Source organism: Mchenga conophoros, linkage group LG13 (assembly GCF_057382185.1).
Source record: "Mchenga conophoros isolate Kocher_MC1m ecotype Shallow Benthic linkage group LG13, M_conophoros_male_GT1.1, whole genome shotgun sequence".
Taxonomy (NCBI): Eukaryota; Metazoa; Chordata; class Actinopteri; order Cichliformes; family Cichlidae; genus Mchenga; species Mchenga conophoros.
The window spans coordinates 2756281-2773671 of NC_140538.1; the positions used below are offsets into that span (position 1 = coordinate 2756281).

Here is a 17391-nt window from a genome sequence, read left to right on the forward strand (position 1 = left end):
TCTTAGCCATGAAAGTCTTCATCTTCGAAAAATGTGGTGATAAAAACAAAGATGAAAAAGATAAAAGAAGATTTGTAAATACCTCAGATGTGCGTGGTTTAACTGCAGTGGTTCCCTTCAGTTGTGTGGTGCAGATGGAGGAAACATCCACAGCACACCGACCGTTAGTGAACAGGATGCAGCTGGCACACAGCATCACAGGGCAGATGGTGGAGGAACACTAAGCAACAGGGCTGATGGGAAATGTGGTCCTTAATCAGAGAGAGGAGGACTCAGAATACAGCGAAGGCTGCAGGCTGTTTACAAACCCACCAACAATAAGATGCATAAAACAGAATCATGTCGAACGTTTCCAGGTGTAAGCGATGATTAATAGTCTTTGAAGGATCAAAGCTAACCCTAAGCTGTTTGCTGTCATGGAAACAGCAAGTCCCCTCCACCCCACCCCAACCACCATCTTTACTGAGTGCCAGTAGCTTGCTATACATTTGCTCCTGACCTGTGCCAAGACAAAGGCTTACAGGTCACTAATGTTAGGCACTGCTGAGGGATAAAGGTCTTTAATAAGCCTCACAGTAGATATTTTAGGCTTAATGGATGAGGGAAGGAAACCGAGTGGGAATACACAAATACCTGCGGCATCGGTCCAAAAAGGGAAGCACGTGTGACATTACGTGTGCTCCCATCCACCTGTTTAAGGCACATTTTAGTCATGATGGAACACGTCCTAAATTTCACAATAAGAATTCAGTTTTTCTCCTTTGTAAATCAGAGATGGATGAAGATGATGGAAAAGTCCTTTAGCAGCAAAAACCCAAATCGGACACTTCCTGTAGCTCCAGAGTCGCTCTGTTCATTATGTGTCTGCTTGAACAGCTGTCTTTGGCCATGAACAGCACCTCAGCTGGGCTTTCACAGCGATTAGTGTCGACAGAGCTGAGCCGTCCGACTTCCCGATACTGAAGCTGTCCGTGAGATCAGCTCAAAGTGCCGGGAAGCTGTTCCTCAGTGAACTGGAGGAAGCTCACTTTGTATTTGTGACGTCTGATTTTAAATGAAACAGCACTTCTGTCCTTCAGTTTTCCTTAAAAGGAAGCAAATGAAAACATCAGCATTGTGCTAAAGTGTGCTGATTGGCTGGTTTAGGATTGAGGCCGTGCTCCATGGCGATGGCGCTCATTTCCAAACAATAACTGTAGAAGCGTAGTTACAGCGTCAGTCACACAGGTGACTTCCTGTGAACGTTTGCATGAAGGACGCCATCCTGTCTGCTGACACGAGCGAGAGCACGTCCAGGCCTGAAACTCAAAGCTCGAAGAATATCTGTGCAAAGACGTGGACTACAGAGGGAAAACTGAAAATATGGTGGACGCACGATAAAGAGGGAAAACAGACACGCAGGGAAGGTAAACGAGAGGAAAAGCAGTTACTGAAAACTCTAAAAACACGAGTTTTTCCAAGAAAAATATGAAATTGCAGGTTGGTCGATTTAATTGTTGACTATCTTCTACTCTACAGATGAGTGGGCGTGTCCAAACTCAGGTGTTGATTTAACCAATGGAAATGAGGAAAAAGAAGAAAGGAAGGAGAAACTGACCTGTTAGTTTTATAGAAAGTGAGAGAAAATATTGATGAAGATGATGAGCTGAGCTTTAACAGCAGCACTGTGGATTCAGACTCATGAAGAACCTTTGTGATTATTTTCCAGAGAGGTGCAAAGTTTGGCCTCTACGCCCAGTTATTGTTCATTATTTCACTGATATAAAAATATAAATAAACATCTAAATATGATTTCACTAAATGTCTATTCTTGGATGTGTCTTTAGTCACAAAGTGAGATAAACATCCCTCCACCCTCAGGTCACAGCTCAATTAACTTGTAGGTTCATTTCTAATAGATCCATATTTATATATGATCTACTATAGATAGGTAGGTAGGTAGATACAACTTGACTAAAGGCGGCAGCTCTATTGCTGGAAAAACAAACTTAAAAACATAAATACATGAATACTAAAGCAATAAATGAAACATGAACGAGAACTAAAAAATCTGGTCAGTAGTGACTGGACTTGACCGGACTGGAGAACATGGACCTACACACAGCAACGTGGAGGAAGCAGCAACAAACAGGGGAAGACTGAGGACTTAAATACACCGCAGGGTAACGAGAGGAACAGGAAACACAGCTGGGAGTAATCAGACATATCGAGACAAAAGGAAGCAAAACTGAACACAGCAGGACGCGAGACTGTCAAAGTAAAACATGACGCATGCACAGAGACACAGACGCTGAGACATGACTGACTGCATATGAAACACAGGGACTGAAAACTAGAAGCTAAAAACAACAAACATGAACAGAAAACCATCACGACAACTAAAACCATGAATAACAACAATCAAGGAATAAACACACAGAAAACACTGGATCGCAGCCCCAGTGCTGTGACTGGGATCATCGGACTGGTCAGTCCTGATCCTGGTCTGTTTGTGGCTCACTGAAGGCTGTAGTTCATCACGTGTGTGCTGATTTCTCTTCATATTTCTTATTGCTCACACAGACTTTGCTTTCTAGCACTCTGATATGTTATAAAAACAACCAAACATTTCTTTAATACATTTGTTTTGTGTAAAATCAGGATATTGTTAATTTTCCTATGCATTGATTAACTGAGGTCACCAACCTGCAAGTTGCTTTTAAACTAAGTTAAAATCGAACTAACAGACGTTCTGTTATTTCTGTCCGTGCCGGGGCTCGAACCGGCAACCTTCCGAATACAAGACGAACTGCCAACTCTTGAGTGAGTATGATAGCACCCAGGCTCTGTGTGCTCAGTAAAGTGTGTTTGATTATAAAGACCACGCAGATGAAGCTCAGATCAAACTTCCTATAAAAAACTCTCAGACTTTTGCTTTTACGTGTGCACGAGCGTCAGCGGGCCTTCAGGGGTCGCACGCCTGGAAACACCAACAGTAAAAATATCCCTTTGTTTACGGTGAGTCGGTGTAACCGGACCTATCGCTCAGAAGCTCACCGCATTAGCGCAGCTCTGAGGGAACATCATATTTTCTGTTTACTCATTAACCTGCAGACTGGCCGGACTCCAGCACACAGGCTCACAGGTCAGCCAGGTTAGAGCCTCCTGAGAGATGCTGCCTGATAACAGGAGGCTTTACTGCCCAGCTTAATCCTGTGTACCAACATTAAGAGCTGTGTTTGGCCACAGAGTCCACAGCCAACAGCTGCATTAACACTGCGTGACTCGAGGGGATGAGTCGTATTTTTGTTCGTTTATGGAGGATGGCGTGATGTTTTGTGCTGGCGGCGTGCGGCAGAAACAGGAAGTCGGCCCATGTAAACACCTAGAATCTTTTTTTTTCTTAAGATGAGCTCAGGGGCAGATTTGGTCACAAATAACTTTTTTTCCCCACCAACTAAATCTTCCAATAGAAACAGGATTGGAAACATTTGTTTAGCCTAGCTTAGCATAAACCCCAGCAGCACAGGGGAACGCAGCGACTGATTAAGTCTGATATCTCAGTGAACGTCACACTAATAATGTCCCGATATAACAAACTATTCAAACACCTTCATACCCTGAAGTTTATCTGGTAATTATGTTAAACCACTGCTGGTGACAAAACATGCAGTTCCTGTAACGTCCACTGGAGGCTCCAGCAGTGAGTCAGCCCCCACAAAGCCCCATGTTAGCAGAAATAAACATGTCGGGCCTTCTGGAGCATTTTAATGACATCATCTGACCAATAATATGGCTGCAGTGACGTCACTGCACTAACAGAACATCCAAGACTCTGAGCCCAGTTTCCTGAGTGAAATATGAGGATTTTATTTGAATGTTACTCGGCACTAATTCTGTCGCTTTAATGTTCTTACACAGTTTATAGATGCAGCTTGTTAGCTAACATACCTAGCATTAGCTCGTGATGTTGTGGATCCAAAATGTAGACACAGAAAACAGGTGAGATTTTAAAAAGGCAGGAGTTTAATGAGGCTGAGGGTAATCAGGGAAGTGGAGGCAGCTGAAGACAACGGGAAGGAAACTAAAAGTAAGGCACTACTAACTATCAAAATAAAGCAGGAAGTGAGAAGTCGCAGACACACAAATGAACTTAATACAGGAGGATTCAGTGTTGCCAACTTAGTGACTTTGTCGCTATATTTAGTGAGTTTTCAGACCCCCTCAGCGATTTTTTTTCTGAAAAGCGACTAGCAACAAATCTGGCGACTTTTTCTGGTGTTTTTGGAGACTTATTTATGACGACTTTTTGACATAAAAGCACGTATCGCTCTTACTCTCAACAAGCAGCGGTGCTGCCGTGGGCACCTCACCCGTGCCAAAACGCTCACGGGCGGAGGATAGTCCTCCTCCAGCTGCTATCAGGGCAGGAGATGTTCACACCTATGAGTCCAAACGGCAAATGAATCGCGCATCAGTGAAGCCGCTGCTCTGCACTGACTGTAACGCAGTCAGTTCTTCTTTTACTCTTATGCTGTTTTGTGGATCACAAGGTTTAAAACTACTTATAAACACACACACAAAGTAACTCCACCATTTCGGGTCACTTTTGCGGGTCCAAGCCCGGGTAAAGGAGCAGGGTTGGAACAAAAAAACAAAATCAACAATCGCTAAAAGAAATTTAATTTGTATTTAATTTGTAGTTCTAAATAAATTCTAAATGCATTTAGGACGTTTTTTTACTCGCTTTATGTCTCTTCCACGATGTTATTTCTCTCTCCAACAACGTAGCATAACCAATTATGCAAATTAGGCGATGACGTCATTTAGCGACTTCTAGCGACTTGCAGGACAGCCAATAGCGATTTTCCTTACTGAGGAGTTGGCAACACTGGGAGGATTAAACACCGAGGGAAGAACTAAACTCAACCAGGAACTAAGAACGGACTAAAGTCTAAATACACGATAAAAGGAGACTACATGATGAAAATATGAGCAATGATCAAACCAAGAATCAAAATATCTAAATAAACAAAAATGGAAAGTCCAAAAACTCTGGGTCAAACAATCCAGGAGCGTGACACTGAGGGGATTCTCCAAGGTAAAGTATCAGATAAATATGGCTCATTTTAAACTGTGAATCATGCAAAGCTGCTCTGGATGTGGAAATGAGCAGCTGCCTTCTTCAAAATCCGAAGTACAGCAAAGGAACCTGCTTCATGAAAACGGGGAGAAAAGAATGACGACCGAGCACTGACTTACAGACATCGTTGACTCTGCAGTGTGACGCAGGCAGCAGAGTTTACATGTCAGTGACTGTGACAGCGCCGTTTAGACAACACAAAGGAAACTGCACCAAACTTCCCGTTTAAACCTTGGCACAGAAGAAAGTAGTGATTAGGATCTCACAGGCATTTCCTCCACAGCCAACCATATACTTGGCACAAGGGAAAACCCGAGCAGGCCAAATCCCTGGTGTGCTTGATGACATGTGATGTAATTGAGGTAACGACACGGCGTGGGAAGCGCGAGGAGGTCTTTGTGGGTCTGTATGAGAGCGGGAGGGGAGCAGCGGGAGAGGACATGGACGAGAAGAACAAGGAGAAGAGGAGGAGGAGGAGAAAGGGGGTCCTGCTGGCTGGCTACCTCGACCTCTCCTCGGGGGTGGGGTGAAGAGGTTAAACAAACAGGTCATCGCGGCGGTGTCGGTCCTCGTCCGCAGGCATCAGCGGGGATCCTAACTGCCACTCGGCGGCCTGTTGTTGTAGGAGCCGCCGTTCCTCCCTCCATCAGCACCACATGAACATGGAGCAAACGTTTCAGCGCGGTGGGCGTGGCCCGTTCTGCCACCTCGGATGGTTACTGTTGTTCTTTTAGTCGAACATTTCGTTTCCAGGAAACTTGAAACACAAGATGTTTTTAAAAATGACCAATTAAATCAGTGTCGATGACATCAGAGGAGGAGTGTGCTTCTGTTCTCACCCAGCACAGCAGCAGTACTAACAGCTGTAGTGTTTGTAAGCAGCAGGTCACAGACGTTTGAGCGTCTGCACCGTAAATCCAAGCATAATACATGATTTATAAAGCAGCGGATGTAAAAACAAACACGTCAAACACCAAAACCTTCGTCCTGCTGCTTTGTGAGCAGCTAAACTCGGTTGTGTAGTTGTTTGTTTGCATCTGTTTTTATTTTAATTACAAACCCATAAACATTTTATTGATAAAGTTAAAGGCTGAAGAATCAATAACTCTCTTTAAATATTGTTTGACATTTTATACAAAGCACACGGTTTAATATTTTAATGAAGGAAGAACTTTAGATATGCAACAATCAATAAATGTATTTATTTATATTTACTTTGTTATTTTAATTGAAGCACTTTGATGAACTTTTGCTACATTAATGATGAATTTTACATATTGAAGATTTCACATGACATTCTCTCATGACATGATGATGTCACCCAAACTTCATCCTGTTATCCCTACAGTGTCGGCGTCTGCGCCGATGTGCTATTTTTATGGCGGCTTATTTCAATAACTTTATCGATAATCAGCTGGACCGTTCCACACATCGAGCTCCACACACAGTGTCACAGTCCCTGGGTGGGTTTGTGATTCTGTTTTGAGGATAATTTACGTTTGTATCCCACTTTGGGTTCAGCGTGTCTGGGTTGTTCAGTCTTTAGTTTTCCTTTTGTGTTTGCAAGCCTCATTTATCTTCTGACACTTTGTATTACTTCGTGTTAGTTACAGTTACTTTCTGTTAGTTTCCTGTTGTGTTTTGTGTCCTTCGGTGTCTCCTGTGTCACGTTTCTCCTGTTTTACTTCCTGTTTTATTTTGATCTTGTTTAACTTCCCACTGTTTGGTAAAGTTGTCTCCGTATCGCTTTTGTATATATTGTCTCAGTCCTCCTTTGTCCTTTGCCGTGTTGTCTCTCTAAGCTGTGTTCCCTCACTCTGATTTCCCAGTTTCCTAGTATTCCTAGAGTTCTCAGATTTAACTCCATGTCTCGCTCCTTGGACTTTTTTCTCCCGATCAGCGTTAACGATCGTTTGAGTTTGACACGTGGGTCGCGCGGTTGGGTCTCTAAGGTGCTCCCACACATCTCAATATGACAGCGAAATGCTGCTGCTTCTCTGGGCCTGAGCAGAAAACTGTCCTGTGATTTGACCAATCAAAGAGTTGTTTTGATACTATCAGACAGAGACCTGGTAAAAGCTCTGATGTCCTGTAAGTGTAAAGACATATTCAGGGTCTGGCAGCATGATTGATTCTGTTTTTTGATTTTGTGGTTTTTGTGATAAAGCCCACAGATCACAAACACTCGTGTCCCCTCTGAAGTCAGTGCACCACCATAAAAAGAGACTTTCTATGCTTGTGACTCAGGCAAAGCCTCATGTGGAAAGACGGTGATACATGGTTGTGTGACAGCCAGTTAATCAACACATCGGCTCTTTAATAATATAAGATTGTGTAAGTGAACTGAAGCATTGCAGGTCTGACTTTTCCGGTGCTACCCACATGGATTATTTCACCTCCCAGTTCAGGTTTTTCTTCTTCTGTGACCTGAGAACGAGGTGCGCCAACATCGCCGCAGCAGAGGTTGAAAGCAGGATTGCAGAGCGTGTGAAATGTGAGATGGAAGCAGAGTTTTTAAATGCACGTCGGTGCTACGCTACACTGACCGGACCAACTTTGCTAATGGTCTCTCTGGCTTCTGGCCAATGCTGTTCCCCCCAGTAATCTCCTACTTTTCCCACTTTGCTCTTTAGTTTCGTTACTCTCCAGTGCAAGGCGTTCAGCCTGACCTCTGCCACCTGTCCTTTCATTCCTCCTTTTCCCGTCTTTCTGTCAGTTTAACTTCATCTACCCGCCTTTTTTTGGTCGTTTTCTGAGCACTGCACTGCATTAAGTTTGACCTTTTGTCTCTTTTCTCATGTCCATCAGGTTCCTCTCTGTGTTCTTTCTCTGTCCATGTCTTCCTTTGTGTAATTGGGTCTGTTCGTCTCTATGCTGCCTGAATGGAGGAGAGGTTTAACTCCTCCTGGATTAGGGACCCCTGTGGTGAAGTGAAGGCATGAAAGACAGAGGAGAGGACACGCTGATGCTGACATTCATGGGTTTGTCCTTTGGCTCATCTGAAGCCTCGGAAGATTTACTAAAAGTCACAAAATCATTTTTTAACATGTCAAGAACCAGTCCGGAGAGATGGGAACTTGAAAGATGGAGTAAGACGTGGGAGCGGGAATGTTCTGAGTTAGATCACAGCGTTCAGTGTTTTCCACTTAGTGCTGAGGGTTCAGCTCTCCTCAGTGGTTTCAGTAGTAAATCTGACCTCTGAGATGAAAGCCTCGCTGTCCTCGTCCAGCGGTCATGATAACTGTCAGGAATTTGTCCCGGGCGGGGCGGCGGTCACGCCTGGTCAAACCTCTTTGCTGGTCTTTCTCCTTCCTCTGTCACCGGGCTCACTGAGCCGTCTCACCAACACGAGCTGTTAAAGGCAGAAAATCAGCCCAAATTAAGATTTACTCCTCCAGCATCAGTTGTCAGGAGGTCAAACTGCAGATATGATGCTAATAAGCTTAGCTTTTTCATTAAATGCAGATCAAATAAAATTTAGTTTGACTTCACACTCACTCATGCACAGAGATCGTACTGCCAGGGCTGGGGCCCAATGAAGCACAAAGAAGGCCTCTGGCATGAACATGTGTACTTCTATCAGGAAGATTTGGTAAAAGACCCGAACATCATCTTTGCAAACATCACCCTGCACAAGGTTTCCAGTCTCAGCAGACTCGACTGTCAGACTCTCTCAGCAAGAGACACAACAAGCGACTCTTATCGCTCGATAAAGTCGTGGTAGCAAATACTAAGTCTGAATAAAGCCAAACAGTAAGACGCTCATTTGCATCCAGAACTAGTTTAGAGATACTGAACGTGCAGTTTGGCCAAAAACCTGCAGGTCCTCTGACATCCACGTGAGACTGGCTCCAGCGGTGACTCAGTTCCCACGGACTCTTTGGTAAAATGCACAACTTTTACAGCAAACATACACATTTACAGCCTGCACAAGCATGAAGGTTTGTTGTTTTAAACTCACCTGTTTAATTTGCTAGGCGCTCCTGGACTGGACCTGTGTGACGGTTCTTGGATTAGAGGAGGGGCTCATTTAGAGTCATGTTGTTGTCACCTGGGCTGACTGACACAGCACAGGTCCAAACATCCGAACATCACATCAGTTACTGATGAACTAACAGCATAGTTAAGTGATGTATGGGCTCTCTGTGCACAGACTTTGGATTAAAAAATAGTGATAACGTTAAAATCATGGTTTTCAAACAGAACAGTTACAGTACATCACTCAAAGTTTACTTTACTACTTAGTGACAGTTCAGGCTATCGGATACTGGAGATACTGAATCACTCGACTCCATCACTGAAGGGCTCCGCCCTCAAGGATGACATCATGGATGTCAGTCTTTAATATACAGTCTATGGCTGGACTAGTGATACACAGAAATAGGGAGTCATAATATTAAAATATTAATCATATATTAGTATCAAATATAATACAATTAATATGATATTAATATTAGATTTTAGACACTGTGACTTCAAACTGGTGACAGTTAAATTCAAACAGGGCCAAAACTTTTAGGGAATAAATTCAGAAACAGATTAACGCGCGTAATTCAGTTTTACATAAATAACAGTAAATCTCACTGATTTGGAGTAAAATGAAAGTTATAAATCAGAGAAATCATTTACATTTATCATGTGCTGACTTTTAAGTCTCTGATCACAGTAGCTCCATGCTTAAATATCATGTCTTAAAAACGTTTTAGGTACAGCTGAAGCCAGCTGCTGGTTTTCAGGTCTTCATGTGCAGGTGTTTGGGGGTAGCTGGGGCTGGAGGGAGGAGCATCAAAAATAAACAATCACAGTTTCTGTTTCTTTTTTAAAAATCACACGACAGGGACGTCTAACAAAGCAACACCTTCTTGGTTCACCATCAGCCCACCTTCAGACCATCGTGGTGGACTCGCTCGTGGCAAACAGGCTGCTGAAGCTAGTTTGGTTCGATGCCTGAACTCATACACAGGACTGTGTGCCACTTCAGCCGGTCTGAAGCCGGTCTGGGCTCCACCCGCTTCCTCTCATCTTCCTCATTTCCATAAAAGTGACTTCACCTCTGGCTGTGCGTTGATGGTCTGTTAAGAAAAGATGACGCTCTGCACGCTTTGTTTCCAAACGTCGACTGACAACAGGCGCACGACGCTCCACTTCCAAGGAAAAACTCTGAGGAACAAACTGTCCAGGCAGAACCAGACAGGCCTGATGTGAAGTCTGCATCACGCTGATGGCGCAGATGTTTTCCTTAGATTTCAGATTTAGACACTAATGGACGGCTTCGTGTCATCTGAGTCAATTTAAGTCTTTCTCTTTAGACTCGCAGGTCTGTTTGGGATTTCTCGTGGTCACATCATACGACTGTAAGGTAAATAGAGCAGCTGGAGAGGTAATTACCAAGAGTTCATCAGCAGATCATTTGATTGTCTCAGATTTCTCCTCCTTTGTTTTAGAGCCCGTGAAGACGGATGTTTCTCAGACAGTTTAAATTCTGCATCAGATTTGACGTCCAGAGGATGGTGACATGCTGAGTAAGCCTCTCGATAAGCTAGCTCTTATGTTTATAAATATTTCTAAATTTCCTCAGCTATCACTTTAATTACATTATGGGCCAGAACATTAGGAACACAAAGGAGAAACAGGGCTTTTGTGATTTTTCTGTTTTCAGAAAAGATCATGAACATTTATAACAAGATGTTTAAACTCCAAAAAAGAGCAAAAAGTCTTAGGATATTTAGACGTTACGTTCTCACTGACAGAGCTGAAGGGTTTTTACCGTAAGCAGATTATTACCCTTTATTCTGATTTCCAATAACACATATTAAGACAAATTTACTCAGATCTACTTTTCATGTCACGGTGTTCAGGTTGCTGAGAAAAATCCACAATACAAAGCCTGCAAGGTGACGGCCAAAACCTACCAGAGAACAAACCAAGGACACTACGCACCCCAAAGACTGAGGGGAAGGACAGGGCTATTTATACACATGAAGGTGATCAGAGAAGTGGAAACACAAGGGTAAGGAGGCACCGCTGAACAAGACAGTGAGACAAGAGGAGGGAAGTAAGACTGAACATGAAGTTAGAATAATTACACGAGGAACAGCAGAGATGAATGAACTTAACGTGGAGGCAAATGGACGGGACAAAGAAAACACTTACAGAATAAACCAAAACAGAATAAAATAGAGAACTAAAAAGGACTAAAGACAAAGTGACTAAGAAAACACAAGAAAATCCAAACAGATTCACTGACCAAGCAAAGGAGCACCAGAGAAAAAGAAGAAATCAGAACAGTTGCATCACAAAGTGTTCTCGACTTTATCCGCTGTCTCTTTATCATTTGGAGAGCCGCACAACTGCTGCGATCAGAAGTAATCCATAGCGCTGACCGGCTTATTGCTGCATACAGGAGCGTCCCAACTGTGGGTGATCTGAATGATTGAAAAAAAGGATTAGCCCCCACAAACCCACTAAAAACATTTAAGTTGGATGTGAAGTTTTCCCATCTCGCCTCGTTCTGAATGTCAGTGTAAAATTATACTTTATTGTCAGCTGATTTTAAAGCTCTGTGATGACCTGCAGATGAACTCATTCACTTCCTTTAGCAGACACTTTCATGAGAAAGCCGTCACATTTCCCACGTCAGATTTATCCTGTTGCTCCTGAGAAGTTATTATTAATCCAGCAGCATGCAGCGCTTATTTGCTTCTTATGAATGAAAACACAGACGTGTATATTAATTTACCACGTCATTCTTTTATGCTCATTATATCGCTTTAATAACGAAGTTATAAAAACATATTTATTGTTCTTCTTCTTTGCGAGCTACATATTCATAGTTAAAGACAGGGGTGGTGGAGCTCCAGGGTGCGAAGGCCGGTGTCCTGCAGGTTTTAAATCTCACCCTGGGTCAGCACACCTGAATCACATGGTTAGTTCATTCCCAGGCTCCTGGAGAGCTTCAAGACATGGAGGTCATTTATCCATTTAAATCAGCTGTGATGGATCACGGACACGTCTGAAACCTGCAGGACACCGGCCCCGAGGCCGAGCTCCGGCTCTGAGGCAAAGTGATCGATTACAGGCTCTGTTAGCATCACCGACGATGAGGATTTATTTAAAGATATGTATGACAACATATTTCTGTGGACTTAAACTATTTTTAGTGCAGTGGTTCTTTATCAAATAATTTATTTACAAACAACAGCATAAACATACTGCAAACGTATAATTTCCAAGGCTCTATAGATATTAGTACAGATAACATATATACAGATACGTAGATGATCCTGGTCCCACGGCCAGTAACAGAGTGAGCTTCATCCCGACTGATCAGCACCTCCAGGAGGAGTTGGGGAACAGTCACTGTGATCGTTATCGATGATTTCAGGTTAACGGGCACGTTTACTTTAATCCCCCCGCGCTCTTCCTCGGTCGACGGCTTCACTCAGCTGTTTGTTTTATGTTTCGCTGTCATTCTTAAAAGTTTCATTTCTTCTTTTCACTTTTGCCTCTCAGTTAACTTCATGCAGCAAAGCTTCAACACAGTTTTCATGAACCTGGAAAACACGTTTCTGTATTTCTGTGATGAAAACACAAATTCAGACCAGAAAAAATTGTCACAATGATCAAAAGAGGAAACTGTGAGGATGTGAAATGTGTTTGATTGTATCGGTGCTGCTGATTCGCTCTTTGAGATATTTCTCCCAGGCCGGACTGAGACCTTGTTTTCCAGCCGGCGCTCCACCAGGCAGGGTGCAGTAGAGAGCAATTACACCACCATCTGCCCTGCAGGGATTTACTGTGGTTTACTGGTCAGGATTTTACAGGCTGCGTTCAATAAACATATTCAAACATTTTCAAACAGCACGCAGCCATCTCTCCGGCCTGTTGTGTCTTTCCCGGCTGTAATTACACTCGTGTTTCCACAACCGCCGTCTCAGGTTTCACAACGCGGCAGGAAGCTAAAGCGGCGACTAATCAGCTGTAATGGAGGAAAGAGCTGCCGCAGATTAAAGGCTGCTCACGATCAATATGGCCGACATTTCTACATGTGCTTACACATGTCATCGCCGCCAGGGAAAACCTCGATGGCAACGGAAACACGAAGATGCTCTGAGAAGTCGTCGGCGCCCTCGGTTTTCCAAAGGATTATTACCATGTATTGTGAAAGGTGATATTTCTGTTCTTTTCTTTCACTGCTAACGTTTGTTAGAGCAACAGCAGGCTGGAAAACGAGGAGCAGCACGTTATGTTGCCACAGCAGAAAGTGATAAAGCAAAAATCTCATTTTTGTCAAAAAATGCTGAAAATCAGCCTCCAAACCTCTGTGTGCTTTGACAGGATGTAAGGAGAATCCAGGGATCTTCAGATCTGCTCTTTGAACTCTTAACTGGGAAAGATTAAAAAGTACAGCAGATATTTGTAAAATATTTGTCCTGGACGATGAAGCAGGATTAGAGGAAGAGTATCTGGTCCAAACTGGCATCATGATAGACAGATTCCTTCTAAAAGATGGACGATTGTCAATAATGGATTTAACAGATGTCAGGAGTGTTGTGTTGATTTTTCAGCTCTGTGTGAGTGTTCATCTGTCTTTGTGGGAGTGCTGGATCTGTGAGGCCATGTGATAAAGACCAGAGGTTTGGCTGCCTGACTGGTAACACGCAGGTTGCTGGTTTGAGTTCTTGTTGAGTCTGTCATCTACACCATCACTGAAAAAGTCCACAGCTACAGGACGGTTTCATCTGTCTACAAATAGTAAGAATCAACATCTGCACATTTATTTTCTGTTGCAGCTTACACACACACACACACACACACACACACACACGCACAAGAAGTCTGTTCTGGGATTTTTTTTGGATTTTTTTTGGATGTTACTGAGCTCTGTGCAGCTCAGCTCTCCACCCTCACATACAAAAAACGGCAATACTATTGCACACCAACAGGTGATGTCACTACAGCCACCTTTTATATACACTAGTGGACAACAAAGTACACCCTCCTCCTCCTTCCATTCTCAAGTTTTCTCAGGACATACTAAAAACCATCTGCTCCTTTGCAGGTCTTAAATAAAGAGAACCTCACCCTGTGTCGTTAGCTCTTTAAAAGATGAGGAAAACCGCAGAAACAGTGTGTGAAAAACTGGAGAGGGCACGTTGCATTCAGGTGCTGCTAATCAGATACGCTAATTAATGAATTCATTAGTGAGCGTGAGCACATCTGTGAAAGCAGAGGTGTTGCAGTTGTGTTCACACAATGTCAAAAGGACATCAGTGTGGAAAGTGTTCTGCAGCCCGTCATCAAACAGTGACAAACATTCAGTCGAATCATCAAGACGGCTCCCAGTCCTCCCAGTAGTGGAGTGACCCCAGGCCACACCGAGCGCTGCTCAGAGGAGCTGCAAAAACCCAAAAGCTCCACCGCAGACTCTACAGGCCTCAGTTAGCAGGTTGAAGGTTAAAGGTCATGGCAGGTTTGGAAAGGCTAGCAGCACAGCTTAGGTTTGCAAAGCTGCATCTGAACAAAGAACAACTGCTGGAACAGACGAGACCAAAGAGGAGACGTTTGTCCTTAATGCACAAAACCAACTCCTCAGACCAGCTGTGAGCACGGGGAGGAGTGGACCGTGAACTCCTCAGTATACCGAAGTAGAGTCAAATATGTCCCACAGCTACAGGACAAAGATCCAATCACAGCAGCAAATCTGCAACAGAACAGCTGAAAAAGGACAGATAGAAGCTGCAGCGATGGTCCAGAGTGCAGAGCTCAGAGAGCTGTGCATGAATGGATGCTGCAAATGTGAAGCCGAAGCAACGACGCTGATAAAGTCACACAGGAAGCCATCCATGCTGCACATGTATCACTGTACAGCTGCTGTGTTTGGCCTGGTGGGGTCGGTGGGTGGGGTCGGTGGGCGGGTGGGTGGGGGGCATTCACTGATAATCAGGCATCTGGAAACAATGACAATCAGAGAACAGGAAGTGCTCAATCAATGGGACGGCACACGTACGATTATAGCACACATACAGAGAGAACATGGACACACACTGAAGCTCACAGAGACCACAACAGTCACACCTGCTGTTTCACACACACGGACAGCATCGTCCAATCACAGCTGCTTATAATCATAAGGAGGAGCTGTCACATGATCACAGACAAACCGACCTGCAATAAATCCTCCAGAAACCAGAGCAGCTAGTCTGATTATTCACCCAACCTCAGACACCCACTTCATTACGTCAGCGCTAATCATATCACATCCCCACAAATGATTTTTACCCTGACCCCCCACCCCCACCAATGGGCAGCTAAAATTAAATGTTTGTATTGATTTCAGGGGAAATAAGGTCTGAGGTTTAAACAGGAACAAAGTCTTTTTTCCCAGCACAGAGACGAGAGGAAACACGGTTAGTTTGAGTCATTTATCAAAACAAAGGCACAGAAATACACTGAGATATTAAAATAATACGGAGGAGATTAAAATGCAGAAGAATAAACGTGACCCTGAAAGTCTGTGAGTGCCCAGATCAGAGAGGCGTGATTTTGTTATTATCATGTTTCTGTGACAATAGAAACTGTATTTGTTTCCTTTATTTCTTTTATTGTTTGGATTCTGAGAAAAAAAATTCTGGAATCTTTTTACTTTTTTACATTTGTTTATTCAGTTTGAAGATTTAATATTTATTAAACAAATCAAAATTTCAGTTTTGAACATTTTATGACAAGACTTTAATTTCTCTATTATTCTTTGCCATTAGTATCTCCAGTGGCGTGTCCAGCGGGGTGGCCATGCCCCCCCCAGACTGGCCACCCCAGGTGCCACCCCGAAGCTAAAACAATAAAATTCAATCAAATAGCAAATCTACGATTATGTTTTCACAGTGAAGCTCAGATATCCAAGTGTAAGTGAATGCAGCACCGGCTTCGGCACTATGAGCATCATGTTAGCAAAGGAAGGAGAAAGACGCACTGCAGGAAACAATTTTTCGGAGAAAGAAAATGAGGAGAGAATAAATGTCCCGGTAAGTAATATTAAGTTTGTTGAGTTTAGTAAACTTTAAATTACAATCCCAAGGAAAAAATAACACTTAAAGAATTATTGCAACCGTCGAATATTTCAGACAGTAGACTGCTGGGGGAGCTAGCATAAGAGTTATGAGTTATAAGATATAATCTAAGTCGTAACATTGCTGTATGGAGCTGCAGATTTGGTTGCAGGTTAACATCGCTGGACTGGCCATCGGGCATACCGGTGGGCTGATGACTTTTTTTTTGTAACGGCATGAACAATGAGAGGTGGTGGATTGGCCAGATGCTGCCGATGTGTAAAAATAACTGAGTTGTTTGGTGGTGGCTATGGCGGAGCTTCCACAGAGGCCAGCAGGTGGATGAGGGAAATGGGGGGCGGAGGAGCAGAGACCTGAGGTGGCCGCCGGTCTGAGCGTCAGGTGAACTTCAGGTAAGAAGTTCTGACCTGCAGTCTGTCTGGGTCAGATATAAACCAAGTTTAGGTGGAGTTTCTTTTCGTTGTGTTGACTTTTTACAGTCAGTTACAACAGCGGTCTCCAACCTTTTTTGCGCCACGGACCGGTTTATGCCCGACAATATTTTCATGGACCGGCCTTTAAGGTGTCGCGGATAAATACAACAAAATAAAACTAGTACCGGTACCGAAAAAAAGAAAATTTATTATAACACACGTGAAAAGCCCCAGGAAAACCGAGTAAACGATAAAAACGATAACAAAATAACGCTGAAAACCGATAAAAACCCTGAAAACTAAACATTTCACACCTGAGCCTCAACTCTCGCGGCCCGGTACCAAACGACTCACGGACCGGTACCGGTCCGAGGCCCGGGGGTTGGGGACTGCTGAGTTACAATAACTCGTACTGTGTGAGCTAGCATGACGGAGTTCCTATACAGCTGGGTGGGTGCTGTGATGTTACTGATAGTGAACTTTATTTTATTCATAAGGTCAGTTAGTAAAGTTGCCAACCGTCCTGTAAAAAACAAAATCATCCCGCATTCAGAGAAAATATTACGCGTTTGGTGTTGAGCTGAAAAGGAACACAGTTTGTCCCGGACTTCAGCTAGAATGGAAAAGACACAAAGCTGGAGTTACTCTGTGTTTACGCTGCACAGCTGCCTCTTCTCCTCTCATTCTCCCCCCTCCCTCTCCTGTTGCTACTTTAATCATGAAACTGATCAATGATCAGCTGATCGTCTCTCTTGTTTGTTTATCACTCACTTTGCGCCAGAAAGAG

The 17391-nt window shown here is 43.5% G+C and overlaps 1 long non-coding RNA gene across 1 annotated transcript in view; it reads right to left on the reverse strand.

The window, feature by feature from the left end:
* Window positions 1-464: 464 nt before the first annotated feature.
* Window positions 465-17391, reverse strand: part of LOC146560655 (uncharacterized) — a 40278-nt gene continuing 23351 nt past the window's right edge. The window contains exons 6-7 of the long non-coding RNA XR_014894774.1: window positions 9084-11547; window positions 465-8474 (exon numbers count right to left, since the gene is read on the reverse strand). This is a non-coding gene — a long non-coding RNA (uncharacterized LOC146560655). The remainder of the gene's footprint in view (window positions 8475-9083; window positions 11548-17391) is intronic.